This window comes from Dipodomys merriami, unplaced genomic scaffold, assembly GCF_024711535.1.
Source record: "Dipodomys merriami isolate MVZ:Mamm:240054 unplaced genomic scaffold, mDipMer1.0.p SCAF_179, whole genome shotgun sequence".
Taxonomy (NCBI): Eukaryota; Metazoa; Chordata; class Mammalia; order Rodentia; family Heteromyidae; genus Dipodomys; species Dipodomys merriami.
Window position 1 is genome coordinate 2,465,863 of NW_027203148.1, and position 15,148 is coordinate 2,481,010.

Below are 15,148 nucleotides of genomic sequence, written 5' to 3' on the forward strand. Positions count from 1 at the left end.
CACCTTCATAATAAAAAAAAACAAAACAAAAAGAGAACTCATCCAAATACAGAAAATCAGAGACAAAAATGAGACAACACAACAGATATAAGCAAAATTGAGAAGTTATAAGAGAGTACTTTGAAAATCTTACGTCAATCACCTGGAGAATCTTGGAGAAATTGATGCTTTCCTATACTGGATCTGAAGCAAGAAGTAACACATAAGAAGAAATGAAAATGAAATGTCAGTAAACCACTTCCCATTCCAGAAAAATCTAGGCCTCAATGAACTTACCATGAAATTAAGGCCTGCAAAGAACTTACAATACACAGATGTAACTCTTCAATGGATAGAAAGGGAAATGGAATTATCAAACACATTCTATGAAGCTAGAATTAGACTCTTCCTCAAATCACATAGGGACTCACCAAAGAAAGAGAACTATGAACCCAACTCTTTGATAAGCAATTATGCAGAACTTCTTAATAAAATTCTCAGCAACTAACAAAAAATAATATTGTATGATCAAATAGGATTCACCCTAGGATACAATTGGATTGAATATTCTTGTCAATAATCATAATACAAACCATCAGCAGAAGCAGGGACAAGAAACACATGATCGTCTATAGGGATGTAGTAATAGCTTTTAACAAGCTCCAATACCCCTTTATGATTAAAAGGTCTGAGAAGCTAGGAATGCATGGAACATTCCTCAATATAATACACACACACACACACACACACACACACACACACACACACACATATATGACTCACACACACATATATATATATGAAACACATATCACACACACACACACACACACACACACACACATATGACAGAGATAATTAGCATTTACCTAACCGTGGAAGCACGGAGACATTAACATCAGGAATGAGACAAGGATGTCCACTCTCTGCACTACTCTTCAATATGGTAGTGGACTTTCTAGCAAGAGCAATAGGCAAGAGAAAAACATAAAGGGGATCCAAATAGGGCAGAAGTAAAACTATCCCTTTTTTGCAGATGAAATGTTCCTGTATTTAAAGGACTCTATAGCTTCCTCCTCCAAGTTACTAAAGGTGACACTAGCCTTCAGCAAAGCAACAGGGTATAAAACCACAAGAGTCAGTAGTTTTTCTGTGTTACCAACAATGGGAAGATCCAGGCTGAAATCCAAAAAACAACCTCATATGTATTAGTTTCAAAATCAAATCAAATCTAAACTAAACAAAACAACAACAGGAATTAATTAATTTAATTAAAAATGTGAAGGACCTCTACTGTGAAAACTTTAAAAATCTAAAAAGGGAAATTGAAGGAGACTCAAGGAAATGGAAAATCTTTTAATGCTCCTGGTTGGAAGAATTTACATGAAGAAACTGCAATACTGCCCCCAAACAATTGACAATGCAATACTCATCAAAATCCCAACTATATACTTCAATACAATAAAGAAAGCAATCCAAATTTAATACGGAATTACAAAATTACAGATGAAACAGAAGGCTTAGAAATGAACTCATGGGCCTATAGTGGTCTTACACACAGAGAGAGAAAGAGAGAGAGAGAGAGAGAAGAGAGAGAGAGAGAGAGAGAGAGAGAGAGAGAGAGAGAGAGAGAGAGAGAGAGAGAGAGAGAGAGAGAGAGAGAGAGAGAGAGAGAGAGAGAGAGAGAGAGGAATTCTATTCCCCCATCAGAAAGGATGACTTTTCACCAGTCTTAAGGAAAATGAAAGGCTTGGTAAAATTATACTAAGAGCAAAAAGAACGGAATACAGACTCAGAGCAATATAAGTTTCATGGATTCATTCATTTATGGTAGCTAGAAGGTGCCTACAAATCTACAAATAAACAAGACTGATTCTATCTCGTCCCAGTTAGAATGGCCATTATCAAGAAAGCTAACAATAGCAAATATTGACATGGATGTAGCCAATTGGGAACTCTATTACACTGTTGGTGGGAAATTACACTTGTTCATCCACTGTGGAATGCAATACAGAGTTTCCTGAAAAGACTAAATATAGATCTCCCTTAAGACCCAGTAATTCCCCTCATCGGCAGTAATTCAATAAATAACAAACAATCTCACATGAAAGCTACCTGCATAACACAGGCCCAGAGTTCAAGGACTTGCAAAACGTTACCACTGCTGTTATTTGTTTCTTCAAATATGAACTTTTGACATGAGAAACCAAATCATTCTATTTGCAGTAGCTAGGATAGGAATTAAATGTTGTGGGTGATAAAAAGGCTTCTTTGTTGAATGTTAGGAAAAGAGGTAGGCAGTCCAAGAAAAGGGAGATTTTTTTGTTGTTAGTCTGAAGGGCTTGAAGTCTGGGCTTGGGCACTGTCCTTGAGCTCTTCAACTCAAGGTGAGTTCTCTACCTCTTGAGCCACAGTGCAACTTCTGGTTTTCCTGTGGTTAAATGGAGATATGAGTCTCAGGGACTTTCCTGCCCAGGGGGCTTTGAACCACAGTCCTCAGCTTCCTGAGTAGCTAGGATTACAGTTGTGAGCCACTGGCACCAGGATAAAAATGGGGGAATTTTAGAAAAGAAAATCCACCTCTTCACCTGTGTCTAAACCTCAGATATCACTATTAGAACACTTCATCCTCAACTCATTTCATCAGATATTTGTAAAGTTTCTCTTTCCCTTTATGTAGGAATACTGCAGTCAATATCAACTCAGCTGTGGGACTGGATCAATTGTATGTTAATTGCTAGCACCTAAATCAAGAACTGTTACATCAAAACAAATGAACCCCTCAGTTGGAATAATTGTTTTCTCTTTTTATTACAAATCTGTGTTTTATTAATTCCTAATGTGATACTGGACCTCCTAACAGACTGATGATATTTTCTTTCTCTTCAGCAATTGTCCTCCCACATGTGGTCAAATAGTTAAGATTTCAAAGATTTCCATTGATAATTCATTAAGTTGACCTCTAAGATAATGTGCATTTCTGGAATTTGGTCTGCTGTCTTGTTCTTACATGCACAGGCTTTCTATGATTTATTTGTTCTACAAGCAATTCTACTTTCCAATCTTCGTGTGATCAATTTTAGTCCCTCTCATCAGTCTTTCTGACCCTATCTCTGGAGTCTCATTTGAGTCTGTCTCATAAAAATATATTATCAACTAAATGACTCTCAACTTCTGTTTCTGGCCTGACTGCATGTAGTCTGTGATAGCAGCCCTGACTGGCTGTGCTTACTGGAGTGTTTTTTGTTTGTTTTGTTTTGTTTTGTTTTGTTTTTAGAAGTCTAGGATCACTATTGAAGGTAGTAGCTTTTCTGAGCCTTTGTGATCCCCTGGCTTAGAGTCAATGGGTTTTTCTCCTAAAGATACAAAGAACAGGTGACTAAATTCCTGTTTAAATTGTCTCAAAATGAGGCAATCTGGCATCCTTGCAAAGCCATAAAAAATCCTCTATAACCAATTAGAGAAATGTTATATCAAGATGGCTTGTTAAGATGACTGTTCATTGGAAATGTTCATCTCCAAGTCACCACCATACAACTGATCACATTCCTGGGAGCAGACTTTAGGAAGAAAGGTTCCCCTTCCTTCCTTATCTTATTATAGATCAAACCATAATATTCTGCAGTTGTGGTCAGCCTGGAGCACTTTTTCCCAAGAATATTCTGTAGTGTAAAAGAGGACCAACTATCAAAATAAAGGTGAAAATACTTGTCTACTACAGAATGATTTATTGTGCTTATATCTATTGTTATTTTAACAAAAAATCTATTGTTATTTTCATTACTTCAAACACATGGATAATTTATATTGGGATTAGACAAGTGGCAAAGGATTAATAGAATAAAGATTCCATTTACTTTCATATATCCAATATAATACACTTAACCCCTTATGAAAAATTAAATCCAACTGTAGAAACAATGTCAAAAATATAAAATAAGCCTTAATATGAATAATCTGGCACACATAAACCATCATCTACTCAGAAATGCAGTCTCTCTATAGATACTTATTTGGTGCAGAAAAATAATTAATGTATATGACTTTTATGTATCATCTGAAATACTCCTCGTGTATATAATTGTATATAATTTTATAGACGTTACCTAGACAGGAATTTAACGTGCATGTAGAAATCAAATTTCCACAGTTTATGCTAGATGAGAGGAGTCATACTCTCTTGTTCTGTGTGGTGTGAATTTTACCACAGTGCTGAACCCTTCCACTTAATACCAAAAGTCATTTGCAATAATTTATTATTTGATGTTAAGATGAGTGCTAATTGTAGAATACACTTAGAATTATTACATTAATTCACAGAATTAAAAAGTAATGATATATTATTTGTTTAAATTCCAATGCTTCTCAATTTTACAATTCATGAACTATATTATTAAAATTAGATTCACTTTCTTCTTTTCTATAGCTGCTATAAGTAAAATTATATATTAAGGATTCAACATTAAGAAATCAATAATAAGTAACTTATTAAAATGATATAGTACTAAACTGTGATTTGAATTACAGTTCTAACAAATTGTGATGTAAACAACTGTTAATAGAATTATAGTTAATATTTTTAAACTTACCAGCTTGTTATTTGTTTCCTAATTGTGTCATTTGTTATTTTTGGTCCAAGTTGTGTCTTCATCTTTATTGTTTAGTTTTCTATTTTATCTCTATTGGTTTGCTGATTAGTTACTGACATGAGGCTGAAAATCTGTATGCTAGTTAATTACTTCCTATGTTAAAGTAAAATTTCTGCTCTCCACATCTGTTCTACTCTTAGTATAGTATTTTCCCCAGTCCCATATCCTGTATTGCTGTCCTCATGTATTTTATTTTAGTTTATTTTTATTGTGAAAATACCGTACAGAGGGATTACAATTACATGGGTAAGATAATGAATAAATTTCTTATCAAGCATTGTTGCCTCCTCCTTTGTTTCCCCTTCTCATCCATTCTTTATTTTATTTTGTTTATTTAAATTTTACTGTCAAGGTAATGTACAGAGGGATTATAGTTACCTAAATAAGGTAATGAATTTATTTCTTTTCTAATTTGTTATCCCTTCCCCCATTTTTCTCCTTCTTCCCTCCCAACAGCCCCTCCAAGATTATTTCCAACATATTGTCTTCTCCCCCTTGTCCTTTGTCTCACCATTTTTCCCTTTCCCTAACCTAGTTCATATCAACATATTTACAATAACCAGGGTTATTCAAAATCAAATACAGTGACTAAATATTAAACATTAATCAAATGTTAATCAAAACCAAATACAGCGACTACAGGGGATAAACTATAGGTGGGGAAAACACAAAAGGATAAAAAGAAATCATGCAGTACATTAAGAACAACAACAACAAAAAACAACAACAACAAAAAACATGTCTTGGAGTTCATTTCACTTGGAATCATCTTATACGGTCATATGTACATAGCTAGAGGGCTATTCTGCTCATCTACTAAGATTATCCTTGATGTACACAATAATGCTCCTCTATTACCCAGTAATCTCGCTTCTGGGCATTTAACCAGGTGGCCACAAGCAATGCCACAGTAAAGCTACCAGCACAATTATGTTTATCACAGTATTATTTACCATAGATAAGATATGGAATCAATCTAGAGGCCCCTCAGTAGATGAATGGATCAAGAAAATCACACACACACACACACACACACACACACACACACACACACACACACACACGGAATACTATGCTTTCATCAGAAAGAATGATACCACCTCATTTGTAAGGAAATGGAAGTTCTTGGAAAAAAATTATATTAAGTAAGCCAGACTTAAAAAAATATAGGTCCCAGAGTTTCCCTTATTTGTAATAATTAGTTTACACCAAGGATAATCTCATGTATTTTAATTTGACATTTTGTCCTATGTTGAGCATACAAAATTATTGCTGTATTGTTTGTTATTATTTCTGCAAACAGGCAGGTATATTTAAAGAATTATGTTTCTCTTATCCATTACTGGAGGAAGAACACCCAAAAGAACAACCCCTATAAGGAATAACAACTCCTACTTATTTAGCTTCATTCCTATGTAAGGCCAGTGTTGTCCCCTGTATCCTCATGTTGTAAATTACAAATCTATAGCGGTTCATCCTGTATCTCTACTATTTTCTACATTATGACCTAAATCCCCCAGCAATTCTACTTTAAAAAATTCTCTCTTAATGTTTGAGGTGTGTGTGTGTGTGTGTGTGTGTGTGTGTGTGTGTGTGTGTGTGTGTGTGTGTGTGTGTGTGTGTGTGTGTGTGTGTGTGTTTACAAAAATCAGAAGACAACATTTTTCCTCATTTAGAATACATCATTCAGGTCATTATAGGTTGTGGATAATGGGAGAAGTCTCGTTTTAAGGATGAAACATAAAAATATATTTGTGCATGCACCACAGTTTATTATCTTGGCTTTTGTGAATAATGTGAATAACAATGAAATACAGATATATATATATACAAGTTACTCAGAGAGAAATAATCACATGATTGGTGGATCAGATGATATTTCAACTTTGGATTTCTTTAGAAAACTGCATACTATTTTCTACAAGGAGAATAGTAACCTGTATTTTGACCAAGAGTGTAGAAAGTTTCCCTTTCTCCACACTCTCATCAGCCAACATTATTACCTTTTGAGTTTTTTAAAAGGGCAGGTTTTTACTGTGTGCAGGACCCAAGATGACCTCAGACCCAAATCCTTTTACTCCTACCTCCTAAACGCTTCGAATTACAAGTCTTTACCACCACACCTGGTTCTTTTGATTTTTTTTTGATGAGGGTTATAATAGTTATGAAGTAGTATCATAGTAATTTTGAATTGCATTTCTCTAATGACTTCTGTTTACAAAGCATTAAGCCATCATAGAAGTGGTATTAAACACAACTTTGTAAACCCACTGGCAATTTTCTTTGGGCCTGGTTGACTTCACTTAATATATTTTTTTACAAGTCTTTCCATTTCCTAACAAATGGGGCAATGTAATTCTTTCTGATGGAGGCATAGAATTCCATTGTGTATATATACCACATATTCTTGATCCATTCATCTAGAAGGGACATCTAAGTTGGTTCCATATCTTAGCTATCATAAATATTGCTGCAATAAACATAGTTGTGATAGTAGTTTTAGTATGGTATTGTTTGTGGTCATTTAGGTAAATCCCCAAAAGTGGGATTGCTGGGTCAAAGGGGAGCTTTATGGGCAATCTTTTGAGGAACCTCCATAATGCTTTCCAAAGTGGTTGAACACGTTTACATTCCCACCAACAATGCTGTATGGTTCCCTTGTGGCCACATCCCCTCCAGCTTCTGTTGTAAAAATCTGGAGCACTCCACGAATTTGCATGTCATCCTTGTGCAGGTGCCATGCTAATCTTCTCTGTATCGTTCCAATGTTAGTGTATGTGATGCTGAATTGAGCACAGAATATTTTTTATATCTAAAGTGCAATTGATTATTTAAACTGCACAATTGAAAAAAAAGGAAGTTCAAAAGAATTGTCGTGAAATTTTACAACCATATATTTCTTTTTTTCTTTTTTTCTTTTTCTTTTTATTTTCTGTGAACACACTGTACAGAGGGGTTACAATTACATGGGCAATATAATGAGTACATTTCTTATCAAGCATTGCAGCCTCTTCCTTTGTTTACTCTTCACAACTCTTCCCAGCCTCCTCCCCCGGCTCCTCCTCCCCCCCCCACCAAAGTTGTAAAGTTCGTTTTCGACATGACAACTTGTACTTCTCATTGTTGCAACGGGTCCACCTGTATCCTTAAACGACTTCTTTTTCCCCATCTCCTCCACAGATTATACCGACATCAAATATAGTGAAAGCAGGGGTTATACTGTGGGGGAGGGACATACAAAGCAACAAAGAAATAATCTTATAAATGCGTTAGAAACAAATGCATGAAAGAAAAAAAACATTTAAATGCATATCTAAGTGTTCATTTTCTTAACATCACATTATCTGAATCTTTTTTGCTTGACTTATACATATACTATATATTGCAAATAAGGGAAACCATGGGACCTATGTTTCTTTGGGCCTGGCTTACTTCACCTAATATAAATTTTTCCAAGTTTTTCCATTTCCTAACAAATGGGGCAATGTCATTCTTTCTGATGGAGGCACAGAATTCCATTGTGTATATATACCACATTTTCTTGATCCATTCATCTACTGAGGGGCACTGGTTCCATAGCTTAGCTATGGTAAATAATGCTGCAATAAACATAGTTGTGCTGGTAGCTTTAGTGTGGTCTTGTTTGTAAGCATTTGGGTAAATGACCAAAAGTGGGATTGCTGGATCATAGGGGAGATCTATGTGAAGTATTTTGAGGAACCTCCATACTGCTTTCCAAAGTGGTTGAACAAGTTTACACTCCCAGCAACAATGAAGTAAGGTTCCCGTCTGTCCACATCCCCTCCAGCATCTGTTGTTATTAGATATTAGAGTTCTTGATTTTTGCCATTCTAACTGGGGTGAGGTGGTACCTTAATGTTGTTTTGATTTGCATTTCTTTTATGACTAGGGAGGTTGAGCATTTCTTCATGTGTCTATTAGAAAGAAGGATTCTTTCTTCTTCAGAGAAGTTTCTCTTTAAGTCTTTAGCCAACTTATTTCTTGGGCAGTTGTAGAACCATACATTTCTTACATAAGCACACATTTAAGAATAAAGTCAAATTGACATGTCAAAAACAAAATAATTCCAGATGTTTGTTATTCAAGAAATGTATAGGAGGAGGAATTCAACTATTCTGTACAAGGCACCAGTCATAATGAACACTGCAGCAAGTGTTAAGGTTTGTTAAAAGTTTTAATGTTTTAAATATATTTAATTTTGGGAATTTGTTTATATATGCCAAAATTAGGACTGTTTGGCAGGTATAAAACTTTTCTATAAAGTATTTAAAATTTATAGTAACAGACATATACTACTAAGTATGTGCATTTCAGAGTTTAGGGAAATTTTATTAATGAGAATTCACAAAGTTTTGGTGTAAAGAAGCAGAATAAAGAGTTCACACTTTGTTTACTACACAGTTTCTGTTAAAACTTTAGGGCTTCCTTAGTTTATATGTTAATGAGGAAAAATGATGATATAAGCCATAAACAAATAATGAGATATGCCATAAATAGTAATCTTAGTGGGTAACTTTAAAGACTGCTCATATTCTATAAAACTCTTGTTGAACTTCACAAACTTAGTCAGTGTTAAATGTACATGATTATGAGAAAATAGTAAAACCGAATATGTAGCATATTTCAAATAGTTAAAACACATGTTTTTAATTTTATTAATTAATATTTAATTATTGGTTTTCTTTATTTGTAATATTGTTTTACTTGTTGACATATAGTAAAACTTTTTATTTGGGGGGGGTATCCAGTCATGGGGCCTGAACTCTGGGCCTGGGCCCTGTCCCTCAACTTTTCAGCTCAAGGCTAGTGCTCTGCCACTTGAGCCCCAGCGCCACTTCTGGCTTTTTTCTTTTTGCTTATGTGGTGCTGAGGAATCGAACCCAGGGCCTCAGGCATGCAAGGCAAACGTTCTACCACTGAACCACCTTCCCAGCCCTTGTACAACCTTTTGTAAGTCATCATTAGGAGGTACTTTGAGAAGGTTACTTGGATGGCCAAACCAATTTTTATAGGTGCATGTTAATTTACAAAGAGGAAAATTAAGAACAAAATATGTATTATATCTAAAATATACTTGGAACTCAAAAAATTAAACCACCCAACAACAACTCCTCAAAGAAACAACTGCCCAATAAATAAGTGGGTGAAAGACTTAAAGAGAAGCTTCTCTGAAGAAGAAAGAAGGATGGCCAATAGACACATGAAAAAATGTTCAACATCCCTAGCCATAAAAGAAATGCAAATCAAAACAACATTGAGATATCACCTCACTCCAGTTAGAACGGCAAAAATCAAGAACTCTAACAACAACAGATGCTGGAGGGGATGTGGACAGAAAGGAACCTTATTTCATTGTTGGTGGGAATGTAAACTTGTTCAACCACTTTGGAAAGCAGTATAGAAGTTCCTCAAAAGACTTCACATAGATCTCCCCTATGATCCAGCAATTCCACTTTTGGGCATTTACCCAAATGCTTACAAACAAGAACACACTAAAGCCACCAGCACAACAATGTTTATTGGAGCATTATTTACCATAGCTAAGATATGGAACCAACCAAGATGTCCCTCAGTAGATGAATGGATCAAGAAAATGTGGTATATATACACAATGGAATTCTATGCCTCCATCAGAAAGGGTGAGTTTGCCTAATTTGTTAGGAAATGGAAAGGCTTGGACAAAATTATATTAAGTGAAGTAAGCCAGGCCCAAAGAAACATAGGTCCCATGGTTTCCCTTATTTGTAATATCTAGTATATGTATGAGTCAAGCGGAAACGGTCAGATAATGTCATGTCAGGAAAATGAACCCTTAGATGTGTATTTTAATGTTTTTTTCTTTCATGCATGTGTTTCTAATGCATTTATAAGATTATCTCTTTGTTGCTTTGTATATCCCTCCCCCACAGTATAACCCCTGCTTTCACTATATTTGATGTCCTTATAACTTGTGCAGGAGATGGGGAAAAACCAGTTGTTTAAAGATACAGGTGGACCTGTTGCAACAATGAGAAGTACAAGTTGTCATGTCCAAAACTAGCTTTACAACGTCGGTGCGGGGGGGGGGGAGGAGAAGGATTGGGATTGGGGGGAGGGGGGAGACTGGAAAGGGATGTGAAGGGTAAACAAAGGAGGAGGCTGCAATGCTTGGTAAGAAATATACGCATTATCCTGCCCACGTAATTGTAACTCCTCTGTACAGTATGTTCACAAACAAAATAAAATAAAATTTAATTAAAAAAAAGAAGGTTGAGAAAGTACCTAAAAAAATTATCAAATAGAGTCTGAATCAGGAGTGTTGATAAATGTCCACACCTAATATCTTAGCCCTAGGCTGAAGCATTGGTATTACAGAGTTGAGGCAACAAAACGTGACAGACTGTGTTTTGTTTTGTTTTGTATTTTGATTTTGTTGGTGATGGGGCATGAACTCTGGGGCCTGGGTGCTGTCACTCAGCTCAAGGCTAGCGCTTCCACTTGAACCATTGCACCACTTCCATCTTTTTTGCTTATGGGTGCTGAGGAATCAAACCCTGGGCCTCATGCATGCAAGGCAAGCACTCTACCAGTGAGCCACCTTCCCAGCACCTGAGAGACTGTGTTTTAAAAAAACCATCTAAACAACATTTGCTTTCTGCTTTGGGTTATATAAGGAAATATATAAATATATTTTTATATTTTTTGAATTGTACTTCTAAATTTATACTAACTTCAGCCACTTTATCCTTTTCAAAGTCATGATATATCTCTGAGAGTTTGCTTCTGTGAAAATTGTTTTTGCATTTATAATTTCTCCTGAGTTATTTTTATTTTTATCAAAATAACTTTATATTTCATGTTGATGGTTATCATACATCAAATGCCTTCAAATGTACATGTAGAGTCTAAAGATAGCCGTATGAATATTCTCATACAGCTCTTGTTTATCTGTTATGCACTTCCAGTATTATGATATTTCTCTCTCTTTCAATCTCTCCCATTTCCTCTCTTTCTCTTTCATGGTCCATGTCTACTACTTAGAATTTCTGCTGATCTACTATTCCTTCAGGATCCACTGGTTTTGTGGGAACATGATAGCGACCATCAGTTACCCTTGCATTCTTTAAGAGTTATAACAGTTACATGATATTATTCTTTGCCATTCAAAATGGCAAAACAGCAAATCTAGGAATTCCTTTTCATTTTATTACTATTATAAAGTTTATCTCATAAAAATTGTTGGGATGGATAAGACACTCTGACCTGTGACCTAAAAGTTCTTTTTCTTGGGGCTGGGATGGTGGCTCAGTGGTAGAGTGCTTGCCTTGCATGTCTGAGGCCCTGGGTTCTTTTCCTCAGCACCACATAAGCAAAAAGAAAAAAAGCCGGAAGTGGCACTGGGGCTCAATTGGTAGAGTGCTAGCCTTGAGCTGAAGAGCTGAGGGACAGCGCCCAGGCCCAGAGTTCAGGCCCCACAACTGGACCCCAAAAAGTTCTTTTTCTTTTACAAACAACCTTTTTCTTTTATTATCAGTTAGTTACTACATATAATGAAAACAAAGCTATCCTATAGAAAGTACACCGAAGTTGCTCATAGGGATGAAAAACAAAGGAATGTGAGAAGTGAGTACAAAGGATGCCCATCATAGAGCACAGATCCTAGGAGCAATTTATCATGTACACTTTGTGAGAATGACAATGTGCTGGAAGTATAGGTTAAGTCACTGAACAACTGATATATATATATATATACACACACATATTTATATCTGTATATTTATTTATATTTGCATATATATGTTTTTATACCCTTATATATTTACAAATGTATGTTACTATACACACAAGTACAAGCATACATATACACATGTATACATGCACACATGGAGAAAGACACATAGTTACAGACAACACAAGTTTCACTAGTTTTTGAATATGCCTTGGATGGAATGCTTGGAACCAAATATGTTGAAGATGTATTTGTCTCTAAGAATTCTTTTACCACTCCTCTTATCTCTTAAAATTGGTAGTTTTTGACAGATTCGATTTTCAAAATGCGGTACAAGTGATAGCAAATCACTCAGAAATCTCAGTAAGTAAAGGTCATATGGTGTTTCCTTGCTCCCTACAGAATGCTTACTCTTGTAGACACTCTCAATAATCAAAGCATGAGGAGAATACCCTGGTCAAGAATAAAGTTATAAAGCTTTAAATGGCATCCTTACTTGAACTCCTTTTCAACAGCATCAATTCCTAAGCAGATGAGTGAATCCTCAGAACACTGGATTCTACATATACATTTAACCAACCCATGTGAAAAGTCCTATGTGAGAAATGCTGACTGAGGTCTTGCTGATTTCCTGGCCAAGAAAATAAGAAAAAAGAAAATATTTTTAATGTTTTAAAGTTTGAGAATAATTTGTAACCTGTCAACAAATGTGTAGAACACAATTATACCAAGTGAAAAAAATGCTGGCATTTCATTTATGTGCTCTTGGCCTTGGCAAGTGATTTTAGGTGTGTCAACACAAGTAGAATCAGCAAAAATCAAGCCAGCACTTCTTCATTTAAGATACAAGGAAAGGATACAGGTTGACCCATTTTAACAATGAGATGTACAAGACAGTCTATCAGAGTGGGGGTGAATGGGGAAGTTGGGGATGTGTGAAGGAAAACTATGGTAGAGGAAAAACAAATGATGGGGTAACAATGCTCAAGAAGAAATGTACTCATTACCTTACTTAGGTAATTGTAACCCCTATGTACAGTATATTTACAATAAAAATATATATTAAAAAGATACAAGGAAAACTTCTGTACTTATAGGAATTTGTATTTGTCACTCAATATCAGTAAGGTATTGGTTTTAGGACCAGAGGCTATGAACACTTTGCATACTCAAATTCTCTACATGAACACAGTATATTATTTACTTTAGAATCTGCCCACAAGCTAGTGCAGAGTAATTGCTATGAAAATTTTTACTACATTCTCTGTTTGTAATGAAACATAAAATTATATTCACTATGAACAGATACAATTTTGTTCAGATAAATTTTGTCTGCAGTTTGTGGATGGAATTGGGACAGCAATTTTGAAAAGCACAAATTTCTTCACCAAGACCGGTCTGCAAATTGTAACAAGGAGCTAATACAGCATCATTGAATATTATGGAACTCCAAGGAGAAGTACTTGAATTGAGACATTATCAGAAAGTGTAACAACCCAAGGACTTTTTAGAAATTCAGCTGCTAGATTTCTCATGGAGAGCTTTCATAACACTTTGTGAAGCACAAGTCAGAACCTCACTGAAGTGTAGATGGTTTTCCCTCTCCTTTCTGTCATGCTCTGTCATTATCAATCAACATATAGCTAATCTTGAATAATCCTCTAATAACAAAATGTTGATGGAGTGTTTATATGTAGAAAATCTGGGAAGGCTAACTTTTTCCAATTAGGATAGTCTGTATTCTATGACCCAGCAGAGAGAAAACTAGGTAAGCATCCATTTGCAACCTTCTGAATAATTCTGATTCTGCCCACATCAGTTATCTATCCATACCTGTGCACAAGTAAGAAGATTTTAAAAGCATTTAGTATTTAAAATTTAAACTTAAATATAGAATGAAATTAGTTCCAATGCATAACATTAAGATATTTAGAAACAACTGAGAAACCTAAAGGTCTATAAGATTTATTTTTATTGGAAGTGAAGGAATATTGGAATTTGATTCTCTACGGTTTAAGTAATTTGCAGCAGACTTGATACTTATTAAATTTTGTATATTGAAAGGAATACAAGCCTCAACAATATGTCAATACTATCCTCTTATTTATCTCTAAAGGTTTATGCTTCTGGTCTCTTAATATTAAAATTCAAAAAATTTTATCTGTAGCAAGTTGTGCAAAGGGGTTTCACTTCCTCATGTCAGTGTTGAATAGAGTGTATGTGCATTTCAATGTTCAGTGCATCTGGATCATTGTCAAATTTTCCATTTTTCTTCCTTCCCTTACCCCAAACCCACCTATCCCTTCAAATTTTCTACTTATAGTCTCACATATGTACATTGAGTGTTATGACTGTATTAGTCCACCATTTCATTCTCCAGCCTTCTTCTCTACTCCCTTTAAGCCAAGATCCCCTTTTAAGACTTGTTTCAACTTCATGGTATTTTGTTAAATATCTCTACCTTTGGCATTTGGCTATGGGCTTGCCACATCCTCTCTTCCATGTTTGACCACATAAATGAGTATATTTCTCCACATTTCTAATCTCTGAATGGCTGAGATAGGTCTCTTTTACTATTCACCTTCTGTACTAAATTTAGAATTGCACCTTCAGAGCCATCCTATAGAGTTTTTTCTTCTCTACACACTGAAGATGGAAAGGAAATAATTTCCATGCTCTTAGCATTATGCTATCCATCATGAATTTCCATGCTTATCACTTCAGCAGTCTATGTTTAAGGAAGATCTTCAATTTCTGATGATAGGAGCATGAGTCAGTTTTAATTATGCAG

The 15,148-nt window shown here is 35.3% G+C and overlaps 1 non-coding gene across 1 annotated transcript; it reads right to left on the reverse strand.

The window, feature by feature from the left end:
- Positions 1 to 7,317: 7,317 nt before the first annotated feature.
- Positions 7,318 to 7,424, reverse strand: LOC138829920 (U6 spliceosomal RNA). The gene has a single exon (XR_011372787.1). It is a non-coding gene; the product is annotated as a U6 spliceosomal RNA (small nuclear RNA).
- Positions 7,425 to 15,148: the final 7,724 nt, after the last annotated feature.